This window comes from Argentina silus (assembly GCF_951799395.1).
Source record: "Argentina silus genome assembly, chromosome: Y".
Classification (NCBI taxonomy): Eukaryota; Metazoa; Chordata; class Actinopteri; order Argentiniformes; family Argentinidae; genus Argentina; species Argentina silus.
In genome coordinates, this window is record NC_139654.1 from 37,243,916 (window position 1) to 37,271,902 (window position 27,987).

The 27,987-nt window shown below is 43.8% G+C and overlaps 2 pseudogenes across 2 annotated transcripts in view; both read right to left on the minus strand.

Annotated features, from left to right (window-relative positions):
• The window catches only part of LOC310823663 (cytochrome P450 3A27-like), a 43,271-nt pseudogene extending 20,791 nt beyond the window's left edge, over positions 1–22,480 (minus strand). Inside the window, exons 1-3 of the transcript in view lie at positions 22,325–22,480; positions 15,423–15,642; positions 15,057–15,219 (exon numbers count right to left, since the gene is read on the minus strand). The product of the transcript in view is annotated as a cytochrome P450 3A27-like (transcript). The remainder of the gene's footprint in view (positions 1–15,056; positions 15,220–15,422; positions 15,643–22,324) is intronic.
• Positions 1–27,611, minus strand: part of LOC310824101 (cytochrome P450 3A27-like) — a 63,336-nt pseudogene extending 35,725 nt beyond the window's left edge. Inside the window, exons 1-3 of the transcript in view lie at positions 27,541–27,611; positions 27,278–27,371; positions 26,959–27,015 (exon numbers count right to left, since the gene is read on the minus strand). The product of the transcript in view is annotated as a cytochrome P450 3A27-like (transcript). The remainder of the gene's footprint in view (positions 1–26,958; positions 27,016–27,277; positions 27,372–27,540) is intronic.
• Positions 27,612–27,987: the final 376 nt, after the last annotated feature.

Below are 27,987 nucleotides of genomic sequence, written 5' to 3' on the forward strand. Positions count from 1 at the left end.
ATTTTAACCAAGTTTGCTCTATTTCATGGTTTATTTCCTCTAACCAGTAAACATTTGCGCTTGCATTTATTGGTATTTCTTGTGTCTTTATTGCCGTATTATCTACATATACACCTTCTGGGGAACACCATATTTTCATCCCCAGCATGCATAATGCATCCCTCCCCAAGAGATTCACCGGTGTCTGGTCAGAGATCAGTATGGGCAGGGTTGTGGGCTCTGTCTCCTATCTTCAGACTTACTGGAGTTGCCATTGGAATTAACTGCGCTTGTCCCGAGAATCCTACTGTTTTAACAATTTTAAAATCTAAAGGTCTATTTCTCTCTCTCTTTTCTCCTGTCTCTTTTTTTAATTAACTCAAGGTTTGTGGTTTTTTTTACCAGTGTTCCCATTTCCTTACACACTGCAACATCAAATGTCCCTTCCTTAGGCCACTTAGTATAATTCTTACTGGTTCGTTTTTCCCATTTTTCTGACATCTCTCTTATTTGGTTATTCAAAAGAGGGTTTTTATTCTCTAATATTTCTACTGGAGTTACTATGGTAATCCCTTTCTCCATTTTCCCTTTTGTCTTTCCTTTTGCAGTAATTGTTTTTAGGGTTATTGTAAAATGTCTTCATTTTCACTCTTTTCTGCAATTTGTCAAAAGAGAACAATATTGTATTATTGGTTATCTAGGATATCACTGTGAGATTAAAGAAATATGTTAGGAAGCAGCTTTGGAATCAGCTTGAGATATCCTAATCACAATTGGTGTCTTATACCCTGGGAATCAAACGTAGGTATAACCAACAACTGTGTGTATTTGCATGTATGTATGTGTGCTTGAGAGTGTATTTGTATGTGTGAGAATGTAAGAATGAGTGGGTGTCTATATTTGTATGATTATGTGTGAGTGTGTAAGATGTGTGAGTGTGTGCTGTGTTATATGAGTGTATAAGATGTGTCTGTGTGAGTGTGTGATGTGTGTATGAGTGTATATGGAACCCTAGAATGTGAAATGAATCAGTCTGAGCCTAAACATGAAACTCTTCAATTAAGAATCACTTTTACTCAGCATATAGTAATACAGTAAAATGTTTTCGAAAATGTTTTAAAAGGTCAACTGTTTGTACCATGCTGCTGGTAAGATAAAGAAGTTACGGAACGGGTCGCGGAAGGTAGATTGGAAGGTTTGGGGATGGAAATCGGAGGTGACAATTAGACGGTCACAACAAGAAAAAGGCGGAGCAGCTAACGATGAAAGAGGAAGGGGGAAGGGGGAGCCAGGGAAGGTAAAGCAAGTTGAATCAAGAAGGTAGACACAAAGTTGAATCAGGAAAGTAACCGCAAGTTAGGTAGGCTAGGGTCTTCTAACCAGTGTCCTATAGTTTTATTGTCTGAGCAGGTTGATGTGGATTTCGACCGCCTCTCTGTCCGCCCACCACGGTACGGCGGAGAATAACCGAGAGTAACCGCCAGTGTCGCCGACTGCAGCTGAAGGACATCATTCCTGTGGAGATGCAGAGGCTGACCAAGTATCCTCTACTGCTTGAGAGCATAGCCAAGTACACACGTACCATAGACTACTACGATTTCACAACGACTACAATACATGTATGTTCCTGTGGTGAGGTTCTCCTACAAGCCCCCTATGTGTTTTTCGCCTCACCTGCACACTTTTTAAACCTTGTCTTTTTAAAACTGCTTTCTCTTTCACCTCCCTTTTTTGCACCTCCGCCCCCTTTACCTAACACCCCCCAACCCACCCCCTCCAGCTCAAAACACTTGCTCACTTTCTGGTGTAGTGCACTTATCGGCCCACATTAACAATGAGATGATGAGTTGATGGATGACTGGTTGACGTTTGGTTGTTGTTTTTGACCCCTAGAGGAGATGGAGGAGAGGGACAAGGTGAAGAGGACAGGAGACTGCTGCAGGAAGATACTCAACTATGTTAACCAGGCCGTCAAAGAGGCAGAGAACAAACAGGTAACCAGGACCGTGTGAATAGACGCCATTGATTAGACCCAACATTGGTGGTCACATGCCGATGAGGGGTGTGCCGATCTCATATTACTTGTTTCCGTAAATTAGGACTTGATACTGGTAATCGGATAATACTTGTGATCGGACAACCAGGACTGTGATTTAAATGCTTAAAATGAAGGAGCAGGTCGTTTAGAATGCCACTGAGCTGCACAAGTTGGTCAGAATGCATATTAGCAAGCACCTGTCATTATTTTTGTGGTATGTTCAATGTTTTGGTTAGTAATATAATGATTCATGATTTACCACAGGACAACGTGTGATTGTTCAGTGCTCATAAGTGTGTGTGTGTGTGTGTGTGTGTGTGCACGTTCCTATCCTTACAGGGACTAGAGGACTACCAGAGACGGTTAGACCTGTCCTTACTGAAGCAGAGTGAGAACCCCATGATCTCATAGTTCAAGGTGAGGAGGCGCTCCACTACTCTCCCATTCACTTCTAATCAGAAAGTTTCCCTTTAAGGTTCCTGTTTGATTATTTTGAATTTCTGTAAGTTATTCCCTTGCGTCTGTTATCCGTAGCCTTGTATTCTTGTTTGGCATTGTTACGTTCCCACTCCTACATGTGCGTTTCCTTGTTGTGTTTTGTGTTTCCTTCTGTTTTTCCCTTGACCTGTCACTCTACATTCAGGTGTCCGTCAGCAATTGGCCATTCGTCCCAATCAGTCATCACCATTCCTGACCAATCAGAGGGCTGTCCGTGTCATTTAAAAGCTCCGCTGGCCTTCCCCTCGGGAGTCGACCCAGTTGTACCGTAGCTTATGTTTGCTGTCGATTCGCTGTTGCTTAGTTGTTCGAAACCTCCGACGTACTTATTTACATTTAGTTCTCTTTTGGTATACTTGCGTCATTGTTTACGTATAGTTTTTTTCTCAATATTTGTCTGTCTGTTAAATGTACGCCATAGGGGTAAGGTGAATAGGTAAGAGACCCATGGGTTTACATTTCCAACACGTAGGCTCATCTCTGTTACAATTCACCAGGTTAGGAGTGGGTGCCGCCCCATGTATGTTCTAGTCTAGTGTAGCATAGCACTTTAGCATAGCCCTGGTAGTATAGATTACTATTGCACTAGTTTAGGACATCACCTTTGTTTATGATTTCTTTGCTTTGGCACCGCTCATAGTTCCCTTTTCTCCTTGGCGTGTGTCTTGTGTTGTGTTTTCCCAGAGGAAATAAATAATTGTATATAGTTTACACTGTGGTTTGTGCCTGTTTAATTCCTGCAATAAGTCCGTGGCACTACCTTTTTGTTGCGACTCCTCTACCGCCCCTAGACGTAGACGAGTTGTCATCTGGAGTCGTAACAGGCATTATGATTGTTTTCTACTCTGTAAAAGCCAAAAATGTTCAGAAAAAGAAAAGAAGAAACTGAAGTTTTGATGATGATTTGATGATTCACATTCTCCTGTCGAATATGGATCTCACCAAGAGGAAGATGGTGCATGAGGGACCTCTCTCCTGGAAGGTCAACAAAGACAAGACAATCGGTACGTTGACATGAATGAAATGTGTTTTAGCGCAGAGAGAAAATACTGCATTTGAATTAATTCATTGTACTGTACACAGATTTTTACATTTTACAATGTTTTAAAGTTGTGAACGCCTCTCTGAAGGTATGAGCTTTAATTCTGACTTCTGAAAGAACATGGATTCCACCAACAACTTTGTGTCCCTTAGAAAAAGAAGTCACTTCCTCTCTGGGTCTGCAAGCCCCGCCCACAGGGTCCAATCCATTCCAAAATCAGAGGAGGAGGAAGAGTTGCCATTGCCAGATAGGGGAGAGGAGGAAGATTTGAAGGAGGTGGTGGTGGAGGAAAAGGAGGAGGAGGAGGTGGAAGAAGGAGCCTTCCTAGAGGGCGAGCTGGTAGACAGACTACCCTTCTTCCAGGAGAGGTCACACCAGGGCATCGCCGTCAACCACCAGGAACCTGACGCAGAGGAGGCCCTGAGGACCTGTGAGTTCACTGCCCTGGCCTACCCCAGTAGACTAACAAAGCACGGTGCTATACTGTACCATAACCATGTCTTGCAGTCAAACTCTTCATGTACGGTCTACTACTCTACATCTATGCTTTTGTTCTGTCAAGAACCTGTGAATTCTTTTTTTTCTTTTTTTTCTTCGATTCTGGGTCCGCTATGGGAGGTGTCTATTTAATTGGTGGAAAGCCGCGGCACCTGTTTTTGGAGAGAATCCGAGTTAGACGGGGAAGTGGAACAGCTTTTTGACCACAAACAATCACCACAAGCTACTGCAAACTAACAAAAGTTATTGTCACAAATTGAAAGAAACAATTCGGGATCAATATATTTTGTTTATGGCATTGAAGAGCCACAGAGAATATTTTTGTTGAACGTTAATGCATAATAAATGCTATTTTGGTTTGAATTCTAACTTTTGATCTCCGCTTTTTTCTCTATCTTGGATTGTGTGTTATTAACCCCGCTCCAGCTTCGACAGTGGCTATTTGAAAGGAGTGTTTTTGTTATTTCGTTGTGTTGTTAAAAGAAGCCACAATAGAAATTGTAACACTCCAATCTAGAAATCAAGTTATGTGCAATTCTCAGGAAGGAGAAGGACTGGGGAGGAGGGGGAGCCCAACAGGCCTGCCGAGACAGAGAAGAGCCATTCCAACAGCAGCATGCTGTCCAACTGGCGGGACAACATCATCTTCGTCAACAAGGTCTTCCACCAGATACAGATGTGCAGAAGTACCATGGGCTCGGTGTTGTTATTGTTTAATATTGTCTAAAAGTATGAAGAGTAATGTTTTTACACCATAAGGACCCGGACCAGATTAAACAAACGAAATGAACCTACAAACCTAGTATTTTCACTGTAGCAAGATATGATAGAAATACATATACATACTGTAATAATGTTTGTTCGTACGGAGGCAGACGCAGTATGGTAGTGAGGGAATGTAGCTCCCGTTTATTAGCACAGTGGTCAATTTGGCTTTTCAGCCCGTTTCAAAGTTCAGCGACTTTCCAGTCGTCTCTCTCTCTCGGAACCTGCTCCTTCGTTCCCAGCCCACCTCCTGAAAAAGCAGAGGCACACACATCTTAAGCATCTAGTCAACGAGGCTTCATTTGCAACAGGTGTGCAATGGAGCCTCGCCGACATAACCCTGGCCACGGTCCTGTAGCTCCCTCTACAGGCCGAACGCTGCATGTCCCCCCACACATACATAGTGTAATGCTTATTTGATTTCCTCCACTTGCTTTTGAATGGAGTGTTGATCTGAATGACCCTATGAGATGAGATGAGTTGCATTGGACTGCCCTCTAGTGGACGGACAGTATCACTCCATCGAAGACACATTCTTAGAAATTTGACTCGAACACACTCATTCTCAGGATGAAAATAGAGATTGTGTGTGTGCAGTCAGGAGAAGGAGAGGGACAATCTCCTGGAATTATATTATATAATTATAATTCTATAATAATGATAATTATGATGTATTATCTTAATATATTATAATACATAATATTCTCGTAAATCTCCTGATGTCTTTATCTTCCCCCTGCAGTCCTTCCTGTTGCCGTCCTGCGAGGCGTCAACCTCGGGCCTCTGTAGCAGCCATCTCTATCCCTTTAACAACCATGTGCACCCTTCAGCTACACAGTCACATCTCCATACACGCTGATGATGTCATCTCACCTTTCCTCCTTTCATCAACAGGTGACGCCAGTGTGAAGGAAAAATCGAAAACTCCCTGGTAACACAAAGCCAGACTACAACATAAGGTGACAGATTGGAATTTTGAAGGCCACAAACCGACACTGATATTGGGGGATTGTAACCTGAACAGAATTCCTCCTTTCACCAACCCCAACATATAAATTGACAGTTACCCTGGGGCCTGCTTCTACCATTTCACCAATGTTTTGGAAAAGGGTGGACTGTGTGTGCCGCTGCCAAAAAATGGACACTAGAGGGAAGTCAAGAAGAATTTGTTGGAGCGCTATTGAACCATCAGGGTGTGAATGCTTTAGGAGAAGAAGTGCTACGTGGGCGAAAGTGCAAAGTAAGGTGTTGATTTTAAAATCATAGCAGGCCTGCCTATATAAATAGATAATAACAATTACAAGATAAAAAGAAAATGCTGGGGCCATGTAATAAATTAGTAATAAGAATAATGATAAGACAATTATAGATGACAGGACGTATAACCCCCATAATAATGTGGCCATGTGTAAGTGCTTCAGTTTTCTTCAGTGGCCTTCCCAGTCACTGGATCTGAATCCAATAGAACACCTTTGGGAAGTGGTAGAACGGGAGATTCACAGCTTGAAAGTGCACCTGAAAAATCTATAGGTATTGCGTGATGCAATCATGTCATCATGGACCAGAATCTCAAAGGAATGTTTCAAACATCTTGTGGAATCAATGCCACGAAGAATTGAGGCTGTTTTAAGAGCAAAGGGAGGCCCTACCCAGTATTAATATAGTGTTCCTAATGAAGAGCCCAGTGAGTGTATATGTGTTTGTTAATGGCGGCAGCTAATGGGGATCGATCCTAAAGATAGTGAGAAAGAAAGGAAGACAGGAGTGCTGGATCAGAGACCTTGAGTGGATGAGTGCTGAGACCTGTCCTGCTCAACACCTTCAGACAGGCCATGAGTGAATGACAACTACTACATAGTAGTAAATGATGCATCTGCATGTAGAAGATTATTTTCAAATACATCAAAGTAATTCTTCACATTGAGAGAGAGTCTGTCGAGGGAGAACCCTTCAACTTTAACAATAGATATTAATATGATTTATTTAAACTGTTGGGCCCCTTCATTGATCGCAGATCTGAAATGATGATATGCTGCCCTCTTGTAGACAGACAAGATTACTTGAAGTACACATATTTTAGTGTATGTGAAACCAACCTATTCACTTCCTAAAAGGCTGCAGTCACAGTGCAGATCAGCATTACCACACACAGACAGACTTCTATGAGAAACTCCTACCCTAACCCTCACCCTATGACTGAAAGGAGAGATGGAATTGAGATGGTTAACAGGTGTGCTTCTCCTAGGACTATTGACTACCCCAAATGTGTAGGACGTGGCATAAAATGATCTTTACCTGTGTATTGTTGCATCATACAACATCTGTAGCTATATGTCGCTATTTCTTTGTTAGGTCATCTCTGTGATGTATGGCAAGGCAATGTGTGGATGTGAAACCATATCATTGATTATTGTTTCTCTTTCTCAGTTTCACTCTTTCTAAGTCAATAAACCTGAAGTCAGACTGACATTCTGTCTCCAGACTCTTGGGAGGTGTTTAGAGGTGTTCAGCTATGTATGAGGACAGAGCAGGTGTCTATAAGTATTAACAGATGTTTGTTTCTTTGTCGCCACAGCCTACCTGAGTATTGCTGCTGACCATGTCCATCCCTTTATGACCACAGTGTACCCATCTTCTGATGGCTACTTCCAGCAGGATGTGGTGGAACGGGGGATTCACATCATTGAGATGCAGCCTACAAATCTGCAGCAACTGCGTGATGCCATCATGTCAATATGGACCAAAGTCTCTGAGGAATGTTTTCCAGCACCTTGGTGAATCTATGCCACAAAGAATGAAGGCAGTTCTGAAGGCAAAAGGGGGTCCAACCCGGTACTAGCAAGGTGTACCTAATAAAGTGGCCGGTGAGTGTATGTGTGTGCTCTACAAACATTCTAAACCATAACTCGTCTTACTGAATGAATACTTTATTCAGGTTTGGCCATTCAAAATAAATCTGGCTTCAGCCCCGCAGCCACGCTGGTGACTTGGTTTTTTACCTTTTGAATTCTCCTGACTGTTAATACACAGTTCATTTCAGCAAATTACCATTGCCCAGCTGTGGATAGACATCTGAGGAAGGAACATAAAGGGAGAGGTCCTGCTCAATGTAAATCAATCAACCAACCTATCAATGAATCTACAATCTAAACTGTTGAATCTATCAAAACAGTTTTCCGTTAGCCCACCTTTGCATTGTGTTCGCTGTCTACTCTGCCAAGTGTGGCTGTTGGGTATTGAACTCGGGTCTGTTTACCCTTGGAAAAGACGGGAAAACTGTAGATAGATACAGAGGTAAGAAAGTGAACCAGATGAACAAAAAAGAAACACTAGAATTGGAACTCAAAATGATCAAAAAATCTCAAGTAAGTTTGATGGCACTTCTCTCCTGTTCACTAATTACCTTTTCACTGTGACTAAAGCTTTGTTCCCTTGTTTTCTCCACTCCCGTTATTACTTTCACCTGATCCTCCCCTTCACAGTATATTAAACAAAATGTCTCATTTCTATTTTTGGCATCTGTCCATTATTCTTCATCAGTCTGGGGAATCTCTTACTTTTCATCATACAATATTTTGGTTGTTTTCTGGGTCTTTTAAAGCCATAATTATCATTATCAAAGCAATCATTATTGTATGTTTTTCTTATTTTGGTTCAAGACTATGCATCTGTAACCTTTGATAAGCCTTCATCACTTTGTTACAGTACTTGGTTTTGTAATGGCAAAAAATATTTGTACTATTTTGTTTTAGTTTTATATTAAATGTATTGACCTTTCTGTGACCCAATGTACTTTGTTATTTTTAATTATGTGACTGAGGAAGAACCAAAACCGACTGCTCCTTCTCTTGTATCAAAGATGTTATGTGACCTTGGAACACTCCTAACTGCAGGCTGAGGTTTGAGATAGTGGCTCACAACGCCTACGCTTCTTTCCCAGCTTCTTGGTCAGCAAACAGGTGCAAGATATGTTTACCCCAAGACCTATGACGTATGAGCATTGGAGTTAAGGATGGTCTTCTCCTCAGCCACAGCATCAGTATCTGAATCCACACTGTTGGTGAAGGAATGCTGATCCAGCTGACCAACGTTGTATAATACTTTCTATATGCATTAAAACTCTCAACTGAGACCAAACATCGTTTGTTGTTGTTCACTGAAAGATTTCCATAACAATCTGAGGTTACTTTTGATTGACGTTGGCATGAAATATAATGTGGGAAACATTGATTTCCGTTGATGGCAGTGAATGACAATGTCGGCCAGCGATGGCTGTAGCAAAGTAAAGAAGGCTTATTATAGGTTGCAGTCACTCCTGGCCCACACCACGACTAGACTATTTCCATTATTAGACCAAGATGAACGAAAGTTCATCCAAATGTTGTCATTCTCTTTAATAGCTGCCTTATACTCCACAGACAGTTTTTCCTCTCCATGTTTTTGTTTTCTTTCGCTAGTATCTTCTTCATCTGCCCATGTTTCATCAGTGTGGAGATCCGCTTTCTTCTCCTCATCCCCCTTTTGATATTTTTTCAGGTCACCTGTTTGGACACTTTCACTGTCATGACTATGATGCTGGCTGGAAATCGAGTGCAGATGCTTCAAGAAAATGGAAAAACAGACAAAGTGGTACTGTTGAACAAAAAAACAACTATTTTATCAGAAAAAAGTCTGATCATATTTATACACCTCTTCGCAACAATGTTACTGTGCTAACTGCTAAACTCTGACCTTCTAGAATATCACAGAGCTGGCTTGGATTCGAAGAAGTTTATTTTTCCAGAAGGTACTTTGTTTATGGTGTCAGGTGCATAAAGGCATTTTTTTTTTTATTCCTCTGGGAACCTTGTCATTTTTCGCCTCAAACAGCGGAGCTCCACCCAACCCACACCCTTGTGCCGCCAGTCAGCGAAAACATTTTTTTTAGATTAGATTCAACTTTATTGTCATTGTGCAGAGTACAAGTACAGAGACAACGAAATGCAGTTAGCGTCTAACCAGAAGTGCAAAATAGCAGAAAGTGCAATGAACAGTATATACAGGTAGTGCAATATATGAGCAGTAAGTAGTGCAGTATAACATAAGTAGTGCAGTGTAAGCAGTATATGAGTAAGCAGTAGCATTATAAGCAGAATAAATAAGTTACAGTATGAACAGTGTAGCAGCATATGAGCTGTATAGGTAATGCAGTATATATGTATTAACAGTAACATAAGGTAGATAGCAGAATAAATATAAATATGGAATGCCATATGAACAGTATGTACAGATATGAGATATGTGCAGTGTACTAACAGTAGTATTAAGAAAATATGAACAGTATGGACATATGTACAGAAGAGCAGTGGTATTGAGTAAGAGCAGGGGAGGGGAGTAATAGTGCAATTGTCCGGGGGGGGGGGTGCAGGGGTTGCAGGGGTTGGTAGGTTGTCACGTAGGTGCAGTGTTCGAGTTCAGTAGGTACACTACTTTACGTTCCACAAACAGTCTACGTTCCAAGGTAAAGTCCGATCGTTTCCATTGAAATGGTTTTGGGTTCTTTGTTTTGTTAGGAACAATGGGATATTTCATTTTTATTTCGTTTTTATTCCTCTGGGAACGTTGTATTTTTTCGCATCAAACAGTGGACCTCTACCGCGTATTCTCTTTGATCGTGTGAGAGCGGGCGCTGTTTTGAATAATTCCAAAGCCGCGCTCATACATCCGCTACGTTCCAAGGTAAAGTCCGATCGTTTCCATTGAAATGGTTTTGGGTTCCTTGTTTTGTGAGGAACTCATTTTTATTCATTTTTCCTCTGGGAACCCTGTCTTTTTTCGCCTCAAACAGTGGACCTCTCCCGCGTATTCTCTTTGATCGTGTTAGAGCGGGCGCTGTTTTGAATAATTCCGAAGCCGCGCTCATGTGTCCGCTACGTTCCAAGGTAAAGTCCGATGTTTCCATTGAAATGGTTTTGGGTTCTTTGTTTTGTTAGGAACAATGGGATATTTCATTTTTATTTCGTTTTTATTCCTCTGGGAACGTTGTATTTTTTCGCATCAAACAGTGGACCTCTACCGCGTATTCTTTTTGATCGTGGCAGCGCGGGCGCTGTTTTGAATAATTCCAAAGCCGCGCTCATACATCCGCTACGTTCCAAGGTAAAGTCCGATCGTTTCTATTGAAATGGTTTTGGGTTCCTTGTTTTGTGAGGAACTCATTTTTATTCATTTTTCCTCTGGGAACCCTGTCTTTTTTCGCCTCAAACAGTGGACCTCTCCCGCGTATTTTCTTTGATCGTGTTAACACATCTCCAAATGTTACGTACAGTGGGGGAAATAATTATTTGATCCCCTGCTGATTTTGTTAGTTTGCCCGATTACAAAGAAATGAGCGGTCTATAATTTTTATGGTACTTTTATTTTAACAAATAGACACAGAATATAAAAAAAAAAAGTCCAGAAAAACATATTATATAAAGTTATAAATTAATTTGCATTTGATCGAAGGAAATAAGTATTTGATCCCCAAGCAAAACATGACTTAGTACTTGGTGGAGAAACCCTTGTTGGCAAGCACAGAAGTCAGACGTTTCTTGTAGTTGGTCACCAGTTTTGCACACATCTCAGGAGGGATTTTGGTCCACTCCTCTTTACAGATCCTCTCCAAATCCTGAAGGTTTCAAGGCTTTTGCTTGGCAACTCGAAGCTTCAGCTCCCTCCGCAAATTTTCTATAGGATTAAGGTCTGGAGACTAGCTAGGCCACTCCATGACCTTAGTGTGCTTCTTCTTGAGCCATTCCTTTGTTGTCTTGGCCGTATGTTTTGGGTCATTGTCATGCTGGAAGACCCATCCACGACCCATCCTCAGTGCTCTGGCTGAGGGAAGGAGGTTCTTGTCCAAGATCTTACGGTACATGGCCCCGTCCATTGGCCCCTCAATGCAGTGAAGTCGTCCTGTACCCTTAGCAGAGAAACAACCCCAAAGCATAATGTTTCCACTTCTGTGTTTGACAGTGGGGATGGTGTTCTTGGGATTGTAGCATTCAGCATTTCTCTCCCTCCAAACACGAAGAGTCGAATTTATGCCAAAGAGTTCAATTTTGGTCTCATCTGACCACATCACCTTCTCCCAAGCCTTCTCTGAATCATTTAAGTGTTCATTGGCAAACTTCAGATGGGTCCACTGCTTCACATGTGCCTTCTTGAGCAGGGGGACCTTGCGGGCACTGCAGGATTTCAATCCGTTACGGTGTAGTGTGTTACCAATGGTTTTCTTGGTGACTGTGGTCCCAGCTGCCTTGAGATCATTACCAAGCTCCTCCCGCGTAGTTCTGGGCTGATCCTCACCCTTCTCATGATCATCCTTACCCCACGAGGCGAGATCTTGCATGGAGCTCCAGGCCGAGGGCGATTGATGGTTATTTTGTATTTCTTCCATTTTCTAATAATTGCACCAACAGTTGTCTCCTTCTCACCAAGCTTTTTGCTGATGGTCTTGTAGCCCATTCCAGCCTTGTGCAGGTCTACAACTCTTACCCTGATGTCCTTTGAATGTTCTTTGGTCTTGCCCATGGTGGTGGAGAGGTTGGAATGGAAGAGATTGATTCTATTGACAGGTGTCTTTTATACCCATAACAAGCAGAGATTAGGAGTACTTTCTTAAAGTGACAGGAGTAATCTGTGTGCCTCATGGGCATATAACCGGTCTGTATGAGCCAGAATTCTTGCTGGTTTGTAGGGGATCAAATTCAAATCAATTTATAACTTTATATAATGTGTTTTTTCTGGACTTCTTTGTTGATATTCTGTCTCTATTTGTTAAAATAAAAGTACCATACTCATACCATAAAGTACCATCAAATAATTATTTCCCCCACTGTATAGGCCTAATATCTAGACCGTTGATGGGCACACTTGTTACTTGTCGCTTTCAGAACCCTGGACTGGGCTCGGGCTGTATATTCATATAGTTCCGTTAATTAGCCTAGCCTACTTTCCGTGATTTAATGTGACTTTTGTAGTGTGTTATAGCCTCTGCACTGATGATATTTATTTCACATTTAAAGAAATACAATTGATAAAACCTGATTAAACTTTCCTACAAGTTAACAATGTGCCGAATGCTTGTATTTTGATAAAACATGCAAGTTATTGAAGACACGTGTCTGTCTCATTTTTTTTACTTTGTTGCAGTATAGGCCACCTCAATGTAGCGTTCTGTGTCGCGCTGAAGCGTATGAAGTGTATTCAGTTATGGGGTTTACTGTACATACTTTTTCTCTGCACTGTTCCTGCTGCAGAGGATGCGTAAACGATTTTCCCATGTTGTTTTTTGGTTGTGGTCTGTGTTTATACATTTAGGCTATTAGTTGTATCCTACTTTTCAGTTTTACAAGTCAAATCTTATGACAGATGAGATGGCACTTCAAACGATAAAATGCAGGTACATTTTGATTACTGCTGCACTACGATACCCATAGATAGACCCAATACATTGGTAACTGCACTACTTATACAGCTCATATACTGCTTATACTGTTCATACTGCATTCTATATTTATTCTGTTTATAATGTTACTGTTAATACATATATTGCTTATACTGCACTACTTATACTGCTCATATACTGCTTATACTGCTCATATACTGCTTATACTGCACTACTTATACTGCTCATATATTGCTTATACTGCTCTACCTGTATATATTGTTCACATTGCACTCCTTTTGCACTTCTGGTTAGACGCTAACTACATTTCGTTGTCTCTGTACTTGTACTCTGCACAATGACAATAAAGTTGAATCTAATCTAACACCTATTCATTGTCATGTTTTGATGGCATATTGTTCATTCTCATGTTATGATTTAGTTTGTGATTATACACACGTTTTTAGCGTGATGATAGAGACCCACTACCAGACGAGTACAAAACATACACAAGTCACATGCAAATCCCTGCACTGCAGACGACAGACAACAACTGTCTCTGTACAACTAGTCCTGGACCTCCACTAATAGACAGATACAAAGAGAGCAGCATACAGTAGCAGCAGAGCCCAGAGGCGAGGCGAGGCAAGGCAAGTTTATTTATATAGCACATTTCATACACAGAGGCAATTCAAAGTGCTTTACGTAAAATAGATAAAAAGGAAAGAGCATGAAAAAAAAATTAGAATAAAAACGCATAAAAGACATAAAAAAAGAATAAAAGTCACAGTGCATTTTAGGGTCACAGTGCAATTATTAGCGCCAATTTAGTTTCAATTTAAGGCAAAAGCGAAGCCCTTTTTTTTTTTAAGCCCATTTTTGAAAGTAGCCAGTGTTGGGGCTTATCCTAGATCTATGTGTAACATAATAACTGAGAGACCTGCAGCAGGGCAGGTCCTCATCACTGGCTGTCTGCTTTGAGCTGGTTGTCGTTGGACTCCTGGCAGCGGGACAGCAGCTTGAGTTTGATGGGCCGTATGGGCATCAGAGTGTTCTGTAGGTCCATCTCAATGGGGATCTGGTGAGAGTTGACACACAGTTAAAGTATTGTAGCGAACGGCGGGGCAGAGCAGCTTGCCTTAAGCGGGTATCGAACTCGCAACCTTCCGCTTACAAACCGGCCGCGCTAGCCACAACACCAAGAGAGTTAACTCCCTTGGCGGAGCTGCTAACGGGCCTTACACAGGGTCGTTACAGTATGAAGGAACGAGTAAAACAGATGTCAGCGTTACACTATGAATGTTACCTAATACAGTGTCACTGTTACGTTCGGGTAGCATTGCACTATAAATTCAAATAAACTCAAACTCCTGGACAACGTCTCTTGGGTCGACATACATTAAAATGGCCCTATGAAGTCTCGAGGGAGTTTTGCAGAAATACAAATAGCTTTTTTTTAAATCTCACACTTCCATCATTTAGTTACAAAATTTTAGTAGGTAGCCTATACTGAGGATGATTGGCGCCTAGTACTGAAAAATGCAATCTGGGAAATTAAATGGGGAGTACATACTCATGCAGTACGCAAGTACAGAATTGTAGTATGGGGGTTCAAACCCGGGTCTCCCATGTGGAAGACACAAACGCTACTATTAAGCCAAGAGGACATCCTCAAGGTCTGAGGGCGACACTTCAGTTTACATGTCTCAGGCAGGGCTACCTCATCACGCGAGTGTGATTCCAAAATCACCTCTGCTACATATAGAAATGCAACAAAGTCATAGGTACAAAATTATATTTACAATCATTGTATCATTATTTTGTCTCACCTCTGTCTCTTTGCAGACGGTGAAGTTGAACCTCTGTAGAATCTCCACCATCGCCAGTTTCATCAATACCAGAGCGAATCGCATCCCGATACAGTTCCGTGGGCCCAACCCGAACGGCATGTAGGTGTATGGGTCGATGCTCTCCTTGTTCTCCTTACTGAACCTACACACGGAGAGTTCAGAGGAGGAGGGGTTAAAGAACATATCAATTAAATCACAGTAATATGATGGTTATACATGGTTGAAGAAACCTGTTTGTGTTTGGTCGTCGCATTTAGGTTTGTTTTATGGTTGTTTGTGGAACACTGCTCTTATCGTTGCTGTTGTGATTGATATTGTGGTTGTGGTTAAGATGTGGCCCATTACCTCTCTGGTTTGAACTCCTCTGGGTCTTCCCACACATCGGGGTCACGGTGCAAGGTCCAGATGGGTAACATGACAACCATACCCTTGGGGATGGTGATGCCGCTGATCTCAACAGATTTCTTGGCGACTCTTTCAAGTCGATGGGGTACAACCTGAGAGACTCGTTGATCACGCTGTCTAGATAGTCCATCTGCATCAGAGCCTCGTACTGGATAGGAGCCTGAACAGGGATATTACACTCACATGAGCACTAGTGATTGGTCGTTCACGTAGCCGTAGCCCAGAACTAACTCTTTTTCGTCGCAAATCTGAAGAGCTGTTAGTTTTTTGTGTTCTTTTTTTGGGAAATGAACACAGTACTGTACTTATTCTAATCTGCATAGCCTAATTTCATGACACCCGCATACAGAACGCCATTACTTTCAATGTACGTGTGTAATAGAGACTTGCTTTTTTGTTGTACATGAATAAACAAAAAAATCGCTAAATAATGTTATCTTGATAGTTAGAAGAAAATACATTTAGATTCCACTGAACAATGTAAATGATAGATGTACACAAGGATCAATCAGAAGTCAAAATGCCACTAAACTGGGCTGCTTTTAGTGGATTGACTGCTTGGAATACTGAATGTGCTATAGTCTATTATTTCCTCTCACAGTCGACAGACTACAAGAAAACTGTCAGGTGGTTCAAATGTGAATAACTTGGTATCCATTCCATTAACTGTGGCCAGGCAGCACAGAACAGCCCAGAGAACATTACCATGGTGCTTTTGAATATTAGGTCCCTATCTGGCAAAACCTTTATTGATCTTATCTCAGAGCGAAAGCTGCACTGTAATGTTTTTATCTGAAACCTGGCTAAACATGAATGCATGTCAGTCTATTAGAAGTAGGGAAAAAATATATTTTCGCTCCATTACTTATTTAGCCATGTCGCTGAGCAGATGAGAATTTCATGATGAATATGAATATGAATAGTACACCATCAACAGCTTCCTCCTGTGATAATGATTTAGTAACCAGCTTCAACACCAAACTAAGGGCAACTATCGACTCTGTAGCACCAGTCAAACTGAAAAAGGCTGTGGCCAAATTTAAAAGAATTTGCAGAAAGTCTGAGCTGACAAAAACTGCAGGTCCACCTTGATATTCTTCGAGAGCATCTTTCTGCTTTTAATAAGGCAATAAAAAAAACGCCAAGCCGGATCATTTCTCAAAATTGATAATGAATCATAACAACTCAAACAGTGCTCTTTTCAACGATTGACAGCCTTATAAATCCCGCCCACAAGACACCTGGTGATCTGCTCTCCACCTACAAATGTGAGGAATTTGCAACATACTTCTGAGATAAGAGAAACAATATTAGGTGAGGAGGATCACTCAGGCAAGACCTGAAGATGTGTTTGATGACTTGTTACCCCACCTTCCACCACATGGAAGCACTATGAACTCTTTTGCAGTGGTCATACAGAAATGCTCAGCAAAGTGGGGGTCTGTTCATCTGCACCTAAAACTACCATGGTGAAACCCCTCCTGAAGAAAAGTAGACTCGCTAAGGACTGAAGAGTAGACTCTTCAGTCCTTAGCGATTTTAGGCCAATCTCCAACCTTCCCTTTTTAAGCAAAAAAATTATAATTCTTGAAAAAAAGGTGTTCAAACTGTTAAATAATCTCCTTCTTCCCAACTGTACCTTTGACATGTTCCAATCTGGCTTTTGTGCCGATCATAGCACTGAGATAGCACTATGTTGTTAAGTTATTAACTAGGTTCTTAATGACCTTAGAATTAATTAATTAATGCTGATGCCAAAATGCTCTTTGTCCTTGTCCTGGTCAAACTGTCTGCACACTTAAAGACACTACTTACAGTAACACTAAGCACCAGGCAAAAAAACAAGGTGTTACCATTGACTCAGATCTTAATTTTGAAACCCATATCAAGAATGTGACTAAAACATATTTGTATCACTTAAAGAAGAGTAAGTAAGTTTGCCGGAAATCTGCCATCGTGGAGAAATTCTGTCTGAAGTTGTCCAAACAACAACATCCTCCCTAATAATAATATATCCCCCCAAATGAACTTGCAGTGTTGGACATTAGCTGTTGTTTTTCTGCATGCGCACACGATTGGGAGAGGCAGCCACCAGAGAAAGGTCAGTCTACTCCCCTAGAACACCCCTGGCACTCACAACATGTTTATATGCAAACCGAATGTCAGGTAGGACACTGCATTTTAAAAAGCGTGTTTTCCGAACCAAAACAGCGTTCGTAAATGAAATTGTGGGGGGACATGCAGCGTTCGGCCTGTAGAGGGAGCTACAGGACCGTGGCCGGGGTTGTGTCGGCGAGACTTTTGTTGCACACCTGCTGCGAATTAAGTCTCGCCGGCGAATGTTTAAGATGTGTGTGTGCTTCTGCCATTTCAGTAGGGGAGCTAAGCAGGAGAGCGAAGCTGGAGACAGGAGAGAGAAGCTGGAGACAGGAGAGAGAACGTCGACTGGAAAGTCGCGGAGCCTGGAAAGGCTGGAAAGCGGGGACGGGAAAGTCCCAACGAACATTTAAAAACTGTATGAATAAACGGGAAAGTTGTTCCCTCCACGTAAACGCTGCGTCTGCCTCTGTGTACCATCGGACTTTGTTACATTGGCGCCCAACCTGGGACACAGGAAAAAGGCAAGATGGACGCGCTAACAGCGGCGATAGCAAGGATAACGCTCGTTCTCGAGCAACAGACGGCCCTGCAACAGACCCAGCAGGCGACACTAAAGGAGCTGACGGCGGCGAGGCTCGCGGACAGGCCCGGCGGGCCGGCGCCGGGGACCGGAGCGGCACCAGGTCCCCCCAAGGTCCAGCTGCAGAAGATGGGGGACCTGGACGACCCAGAGGCGTTCCGCGCGGTGTTCGAGGGGACGGCGAGGATCTCGGGGTGGCCGGACCGAGAGTGGGCCTACCATCTGCTGCCCCTCCTGTCAGGGGAGGCGCAGCTCGCGGCCCACAGTTTGCCGGCGGCCGCCCAACGGGATTACCAGTCCCTGGCCCGGGCGATTCGGGACCGCCTGGGCCTGACACCGGAGGAACACCGGCGCCGGTTCCGGGCCATGTCCATGGAGGAGGGGTGCCGGCCCTTCGCCTTCGCCCAGCGGCTGGGGGACAGCGCATGGCGGTGGCTGGACCCCGAGAACAACTCGGCGGTGGAGGTCGGGAACCGGGTGGTATTGGAGCAGTTCCTCGCGGGGCTCCCGGCCCGCACCGCCGCCTGGGTCCAGTACCACCGCCCCCAGGGCCATCTAGGGTATGACAAAACACTGCACCGTATAATGGCTCGATTTTATTGGCCGGGGATTCGGGCAGAGGTGCGTAGGTGGTGCGCGTCCTGTCGGGAATGTCAGTTAGTAAATCCCCCGGCCATCCCACGGGCCCCCTTGCGGCCCTTACCATTGGTCGAGAACCCATTCGACCGCATTGCGATGGATATTATCGGGCCATTTGAGCGGAGCACACAGGGTTATCGATTTGTGTTGGTCTTGATAGATTACGCCACCCGATACCCCGAGGCAATACCTCTGCGCAATATCTCTGCCAGGAGTGTAGCGCAAGCATTGTTTCAAGTCATCTCCCGCGTGGGAATCCCGAAAGAGATTCTCACCGATCAGGGCACTAATTTTATGTCACGCACCCTCAAGGAACTGTATGGCTTGCTGAACATCAAGGCGATTCGAACCAGTGTTTACCACCCGGCCACGGACGGCCTTTGTGAGCGGTTCAATCGGACCTTGAAGTCAATGATCCGGAAGTTTGTCCACGAGGATAGTCGGAATTGGCATAAATGGCTAGATCCCCTGTTGTTTGCGGTGCGGGAAGTTCCCCAAGCTTCCACCGGGTTTTCCCCGTTTGAATTACTCTACGGCCGTAAGCCCCGGGGTGTCCTAGACCTGTTTAAAGAAAATTGGGAGGAAGGGTCTAGCGACAGTAAGAATGAGATCCAGTACGTCCTCGACTTGCGCACAAAGCTCCACGCCCTAGGGGCTATCTCACGTGAGCATTTGCTGCAAGCCCAGGAGCGTCAGAAACGCCTGTATGACAGGGGGGCTACCCTACGAGAGTTTACACCGGGAGACAAGGTGCTCGTACTGTTACCCACCTCCAGCACGAAATTACTCGCGAAGTGGCAAGGGCCGTTTGTGGTCACACGTCGCATGGGGGACGTGGATTATGAGGTTATACGCTCGGACCGGGGGGATAGCTTGCAGGTGTATCACGTCAATCTCCTAAAAAAATGGAACGACGTGGTCACTGTTGCTCTGGCTACGATAGTTCCAGAGAGAGAGGAGTTCGGTCCGGAAGTCCCAAAATCGAAAGGTAGCACTCCGGTCGATATTGATAACCATCTCTCTGCTAGCCAGGCCGCGGACGTTGCAGATTTGCAGCTTAAGTTCGCCGACGTGTTCTCTCCCCTGCCCGGTCGGACTACGCTCATCGACCACCATATAGAAACGCAGCCGGGTTTAACGGTGCGCACGCGTCCCTATAGGTTGCCGGTGCACAAACGAGACGTTGTGTGCCGGGAGTTGGAAGCCATGCTGGAGCTGGGTGTGGTCGAGGAGTCCCGCAGTGATTGGTGTAGCCCCATCGTGCTTGTCAACAAGCCAGATGGGACTATACGGTTCTGTGTGGATTATAGACGGGTTAATGCGGTCTCCAAGTTCGATGCATATCCGATGCCCCGGGTCGACGAGCTCTTGGACCGGCTTGGTACGGCCAGGTACTTCACGACATTGGATTGCACGAAGGGATACTGGCAGATTCCACTCTCGCCGGTGTCCCGGGAGAAAACGGCATTCTCCACTCCGCTCGGGTTATTCCAGTTCACCGTGCTCCCTTTCGGGTTGTTCGGAGCCCCAGCCACTTTTCAGCGCCTCATGGACCGTATTCTGCGGCCGCACGCCGCCTATGCTGCGGCCTACCTGGACGACATTGTCGTCCACAGTGACACCTGGCCGCAGCATGTGCGGAGGGTGGCTGCTGTTCTGCGGTCCCTGAGGCAGGCGGGGCTAACGGCCAACCCGAAAAAGTGCGTGATCGGGCGGAGGGAGATCCGGTATCTGGGGTACCACTTGGGACGGGGGGAGGTGCGACCGCAGATTGAAAAGACTGCGGCCATCGCCGCCTCTCCCCGGCCCAAGACAAAGAAGGAGGTGAGGGCCTTCCTGGGGCTGGCGGGATATTACCGCCAGTTCGTACCTGGGTTTTCAGAGCTGGCCAGTCCCTTGACGGACCTCACCCGGAAGGGTGCCCCGGATCCGGTCCAATGGTCGGGCCAGTGCCAGGGGTCGTTCGAGGCCCTTAAGGGGGCTCTTTGTGGAGAAACGGTCCTGTATGCGCCTGATTTTAACCTCCCTTTCTCCCTACAGACGGACGCGTCGGATAGAGGGCTGGGAGCAGTGCTGACCCAGCGCGTGGAGGGGGCCGACCGGCCGGTGCTGTACCTGAGCCGTAAGCTGTCGGAGAGGGAGGGCCGGTACAGCACCGTGGAGAAGGAGTGCCTGGCCATCAAGTGGGCGGTCGGCACCCTCCGCTACTACCTGCTGGGTCGCGCCTTCACCCTCTACTCCGACCATGCCCCCCTCCAGTGGCTCCACCGCATGAAGGATGTAAACGCGAGGATCACCCGGTGGTACCTCGCGTTGCAGCCCTTCAACTTTTCCGTCGTGCACAGACCGGGGGAGCAGATGGTCGTGGCAGACTTCCTCTCCCGTGCAGGGGGGGGGGAGTAGGTCGTCGGCCGTCGGGTCCCCGGCCTGTGTCGGGCGGTGGGGGTATGTGGGGGGACATGCAGCGTTCGGCCTGTAGAGGGAGCTACAGGACCGTGGCCGGGGTTGTGTCGGCGAGACTTTTGTTGCACACCTGCTGCGAATTAAGTCTCGCCGGCGAATGTTTAAGATGTGTGTGTGCTTCTGCCATTTCAGTAGGGGAGCTAAGCAGGAGAGCGAAGCTGGAGACAGGAGAGAGAAGCTGGAGACAGGAGAGAGAACGTCGACTGGAAAGTCGCGGAGCCTGGAAAGGCTGGAAAGCGGGGACGGGAAAGTCCCAACGAACATTTAAAAACTGTATGAATAAACGGGAAAGTTGTTCCCTCCACGTAAACGCTGCGTCTGCCTCTGTGTACCATCGGACTTTGTTACAGAAATATTTATTCATAAGGGATTTATTATAAGGGATCTTGTTCCCTGATCGCTACCGATTAAAGATAGTCATTACAACCGTTAGGAAGCTTTTAGAAAGCTTGAATATTACATGGACCTTTACAGAACACAGCTGTAAAGATGCAACCTTTCCTCTCCCAGGCTGACACTGAGAGACGAATGCATGCTTGTATTACTAGCAGCCTTGATTACTGTAACACTCTCTTGTCTGGTCGACCAAAGAAAGCTCTTGGCAAATGATACAAAATGCAGCAGCACGAGTCAGATGGAGAGCACATATCACACAAGTCTCTGCACTGATTACCTGTTAGTTTTATAATTTATTTTAAGATGATTGTATTAGTTTAGAAATCACTCTATGGTCATGCACACCACTGCATGTCAGACATGCTCTTAAGGTATATACCCTGTAGATCCCTCAGGTCCTCAGGTACTGGCCTTTTAAGTATTCTGAAGATTCCAACAACACCTATCTACTTCCTGTTTCAAATGAATAATACTGGGCAGAAGTCTGCACAGGGATGCTACAGACACATTAGCACACTGCAAAATACTGTCACCTATCTAACCATCTGTAGGAGTCTGCAGTGCACAGGGGTTACACACTCATCAGTACCCTCTAAAACACTGTCACTATCATATTTCCTGTTCCACATGAATAGTACTATATAGGAGTCTGCAGAGGGGTTACCTTGTTGGGAAACACAGTGTCTATCTCCTCCTGCAGCTTGGTCATGATGTGAGGGTTGGTTGCCAGATTGTAGGCCAGGAAGGACAGAGAGCTACTGGTGGTCTCATAGCCAGCAAAGATGAACATCATTGCCTGGGACAAGATCTCGTGGTCACTCAATCCTATGATGATGGAGAGAGGGGGAGAATGAGAGGGAGGAGAGGGAGAGTGGGAGAAATGGGGTGGTAGGTGTGAGAAAGGGACGAAGTAGAGTATTTCCACGGTGTGTTTGTAGGTATAGGTGTTTGAGGCAGGTACTGTATGTGTGTGTTAGATGCTAGTATACAGTGTGTGTGTGTGTGTGTGTGTGTGTGTGTGTGTGTGTGTGTGTGTGTGTGTGTGTGTGTGTGTGTGTGTGTGTGTGTGTGTGTGTGTGTGTGTGTGTGTGTGTTTAAGGCAGGCACCTTTACTCTGCTCCTCTCCCTTTGAGTTGCTGTCTTTCTGCGAGTCTATCATCAGCTGCAGGAAATCTACCCGACTCTGGAAGCAGGCTTACGTCAGATCAAAATCACATGAGAACTACCAGATGCTACCAAATCTCTACAATTGTATTACACAATACTGGCTGAAGATCGTATATTTGATCAGTTATATTTACATACCTTCCTGGTGCTAGCCACGCGATTGGACTTGATCTTCTGAAAGACAGCGTAGAAGAAATCTGTGACCGAGGCAGGGAATAGGGATACCTCCATGTTTGCCATAACAGGACCCATGAAGGGGAAGAATGCTGGATGGACAGGAAATGCCACGGTTACAAACAGGAACAGGAAATACCATGATACGTGACTCCAATCCTATTCAATGCACAGCCCTGTCCAGAAACAACTCCTAGGCTCTATCCCTAGACACTTCTGTATCCAATCCACTCAGATCTCCAAGTGTCCAGCATTTAGGAACTAGAGGTTGGTTCTGGACACGGCCCATGTGTTTGTCAAATGAGTAGAGCGCAAACCATTGGCAGTGTGGTTTATGTCAGTCTAATCAATGAAATCAATAGCTTCATTTATTAAGCACAAAATGACTGAAAGCTATATGGGGGCAGTTGTACCGACTGTGAGGAACAGTGGGCTGAAGATGTCAAACTTGAGCATTTTCTTGAAGTTGGTCACAAAGGGGTCGGAGGGGTTGTGGAGGGAGTCGATGTCGACACTGAATGAAGTACTGACGACCACATCCATACTGTATTGTCCAAAGAACCTGGAACACAACCACACAATCTCTGACCACCAGAACCACAACCACAAAATTAAAGGGGGAGTTCACTGAAATTACAAATTCACCTTATCGTCTCGGAGATAAATACTCACTCCTTTAGTTCAATGGGCTCATCGTTATCAGCCGTCTTCTTCAGATTGCTGACCAAGTTACCAGAGTGCTGCTTCATGATCCTGAGCATCTGAGTTGGGAAGGATACATGGAAAAATATCATGATTGATACGTGGATTAATATGTGCAAAACATATATTAATATCATGTTTGAAACAGGAATTATTTTAATGTTTATATAGCCTGAGAATATACATCCATACAGGATACATTATGTATATAGTCAAAGAATAAGTGACTCCAAAGATGAACTATTATTCTATACTACTTATCGAAGATAAGATCAAATATACTTTATTGTCCCGGATGAAAATTTGTCTTGGATTAATTAATTAAAGTTGCTGCTTCACACAACAACAAACAACAATGAATACACACTATACACATAGTACAAATCACACACACACTCTCACACACTCTCACACACACACACACACACACACACACACACACACACACACGCGTCAGAGTTGTTAGTCATTCATTTATTTGTGTTGTATAAAGGAATGAATGAAAGAAGGAGAGGAGAGATGGGACTGTACCTCTTTGATCCGCCCACTGGTGAAGGAGGGAGACAGGACACTGCGGATCCGTCTCCATGCATCATCCTCAGCGATAAACACGGCGTCATACAGAGGCCCGTTGAGATAGATATTCTAGAAAAATTATTATTATTATATACTGCAAGATTAACCTAATATTAATAATGCTATAATAACAATGATATTATCTATTTAAGGAGCCCTTATGTTTTTTTCCCCATACAACAACTTCAATTTAGCGTATTACCCTCCTGTTAGTGAAAAGGGAGTAGCATTCCTTGATGAGGATGGTTTTGATCATGGCTGTGTCCATGATACACAGGATGGGCTGACGGCCATCATAGATCCTACAGACCAGCAAAAACAAAGATAGTTAGATATACACTCACAGAGCACTTTATGAGGAACACTATACTAATACTGGGTAGGGCCTCCCTTTGCTCTCAAAACAGCCTCAATTCTTCGTGGCATTGATTCCACAAGATGTTGGAAACATTCCTTTGAGATTCTGGTCCATGATGACATGATTGCATCACTCAATTCCTGCAGATTTTTCAGGTTCACTTTCAAGATGTGAATCTCCCGTTCTACCACATCCCAAAGGTGTTCTATTGGATTCAGATCCTGGGAAGGCCACTGAAGAACACTGAACTCATTGTCATGTTCATGAAACCAGTTTAAGACAACTTTTGCTTTGTGACATGGTGCATTATCATGCTGGAAGTAGCCATTAGAAGATGGGTCAATTGTGGCCATGAAGGGATGCACATGGTCAGCAACAATACTCAAATAGGCTGTGGCATTCAAGCGGATATATACCGTAGATAGAGACAGACAGACCCATCACAGATCCTGCACTCTTAGAAAAAAAGTGCTACCTAGAAGGGTTCTTCTTCTACTCTCCCTTTGAAGAAACCTTTTGGGTTCCATGTAGAACCCTTTTCCACAGAAGGTTATACAGTATCGTGCGAAAGTAATGGGACAGTGAAGCATTTTTTCTTCTTTTTGGAGTTGAAATGAGAACGTAGAGATTCTCATCTTTTATTTGATGTTATTTGTGTACATATTGGTTTATCATTCAGAAATTACAACATTTTTATGCATAATCCCCCTATTTCAGGCTACACTAAAGTGATGGGACAATTGGCTTGACAGGTGTGTTCGTCAGGTGTGTTCCATCACATAATTTGTGCAGTCTGCTATTGGTGTCTTGTCAACATGAGGACCAAAGAGATGTTATTGAAAGTCAGGGAAGCCATTATGATGCTGAAATATCAGAAAAAAATGAAACATAGCCAAAACCTTAAACCTACCAAAATCAACAGTTTGGAACTTCATTAAAAGGAAAGAAAGCACTGGTGAGCTAAGAAATCGCAAATGGCAAGGAAGACTTCCAGTGGATAACCAAAAAATGCTCACCATAATTTAAAAAAAAAACTAAAAAAAACTGCCCCATAGATTAGGAACACTCTCCAGGAGGTAGGCGTCAATGAGTCAGAGACTACCATCCGCAGAAGACTTCATCAGCAGAACTACAGAGGCTACACTGCAAGGTGCAAACCACTACTTAGCCACAAAAACAGGCTGGCCAGGTTACGGTTTGCTAAAAAGTACCTAAAAGAGCCTGCAGAGTTCTGGAAAAACATGTACCAGAGTGATGGCAAGTGTAAAGTGTGGAGAAAAAAAGGAACTGCCCAATATCCACAGCATCCCACATCATCTGTGAAATATGGGGGAGGGGGTGTTATGGCTTGGGCATGTATGGCTTCCACTGTAACTGGCTCACTTGTCTCCTTTGATGAAGATGAATTCAGAAGTGTTCAGAAACATCTTGTCAGTCCAAGTACAACTTAATTGCTTAATTGCTCCAAACTCATTGGACGGCATTTCACCATACAGCAGGACAATGACCCAAAACATACTGCCATAGCAACTAGGAAATTATTCAGGGCCAAAAAGTGAATCCTATAGAATCCTATAGAACATGCATTTAATTTGCTGAAGAGGAGGGCAAAACATCCTAAAAAAACAAACAACAATCGCTGCAATATAGGTCTGGCAGAGCATTACCAGAGAAGATACCCAGCGTCTGGTTGGGTCAATGGGTCACAGACTTTTGCACTTTTGCATACAAATACATGTTTAGTATTTGGGGACCAAATACTAAACATGAGTGCTTAATTTGGACATTTGCATAATGCAAAAGAAGAAAAAATGCTTGTCCCATTACTTACTTTTAGAACCCTTTTTTTCTTTATTTTTTTAATTACATTTTTGCCCTTTCAATGACATGGAGGGAAGACACAATCACTTCCGATTTGAATTCTGACATGTCGTGGCTCCTCTTTATTCATGCAGTTTGAGACGTGCTCATAGGCAATATAGGAGCCTCAACCAATGAGAATCCAGGATGTTGTCAAACATTGGCAACGCACAAGTTGTGTTTGGGACCATACTACAGAATACTTAAAAGCTTAAAACTTAAATCGCTCAATAACAGATTCAAATTATTAATGTGGAAGCATGAAATTGTTGCTTGGGCAGTGTACTTGCATCAAGACAGATCATTTGTCTTGGTGTATGAGACCATTTCGTCGGTTGGATCGTCTGTGTTTGTGAAAATCGCACAGTGTCCGCCTGGTTTAAGAGTGTATACTGTAGACACTGAGAGATATATATATCCATCATAGTTAACAATAACCAGGATCAGTTTAGCAGACTCACCCCCACAATATGTTTCCCATATTTCTGGAAGCTCTCTGTGTCAAAATTGGTGAAACCACCCTGGGAACAAAAAAACTAAACAAAAAAATAGCCAGTTCATAAATGCTTGTCATAAACCTGAATTGTGGCTTAGTCTATGATGGCCCTTTTCCACTACAGACCGGCTCCCACTCCTCTCTTTTCGTTTTCGTTCAAAAGCTTTATTGCCCATTTTTCTGGGTAAAACAATTCATATTCAGCTCCCATGGCTTTCACCACAACAACACACATCATGGATGAGTCTACAATGTTGTTGTTTATGGGCTTAATCTCTACAAACCTTCTTATATCCCATTATCGTCCCGAGGAAAGGGATGGGTTTAGGACCAGGAATGCCTAGTTTTTTGAATATTCCATATGGCCAGTATCCATACCTGGTCGGAACAAATATAAATCAACAATCTGACTTGAAACAAAAGCAAAACGATCAAGTCATAGGTATCATTGAAACTGTTAGATAACTGTAATTATCAATACTATCATTTGTATGTATTATCACAACTAACTAACTAACAAATAATATTTTTTATTAAAACTTCTTACACTACGATCAGAGTGATGAGTAAGGCAAGGAGAGTTCATGTCTCGGTGGAGAAGTACGGAAGGTAACCCATCTTTACAGGTTCAATCGCTTCTTCTGAGTAACCCCGGACACGTCTGCTGAAGTGATTATTTTATCCCGTCATGACACCTTGTTTCAGATCATGAAACACAGGCGAAAGAGTATGTGAGAGGTGAAGTTGAAGCCATGGCTAGTGAATGATTGAAAGGGGATCCCTGCGCAGAGGGCAAAACTCAGTGATGTTATTGTCGGCCTTTATCTTAACATCCTGCTAATAGTTGCTGCCTGTTTGATCCCTATCGGGTTTTAATAGTTTGCAGACCCATTGATTCAAGAAGGACTATGGGGCAAATATTTTTGGGCAAATATTTTCTTTCGAGTAATACTGAATTTTACATATTTGAACTCCTCTAAAAATGTGTTATGTT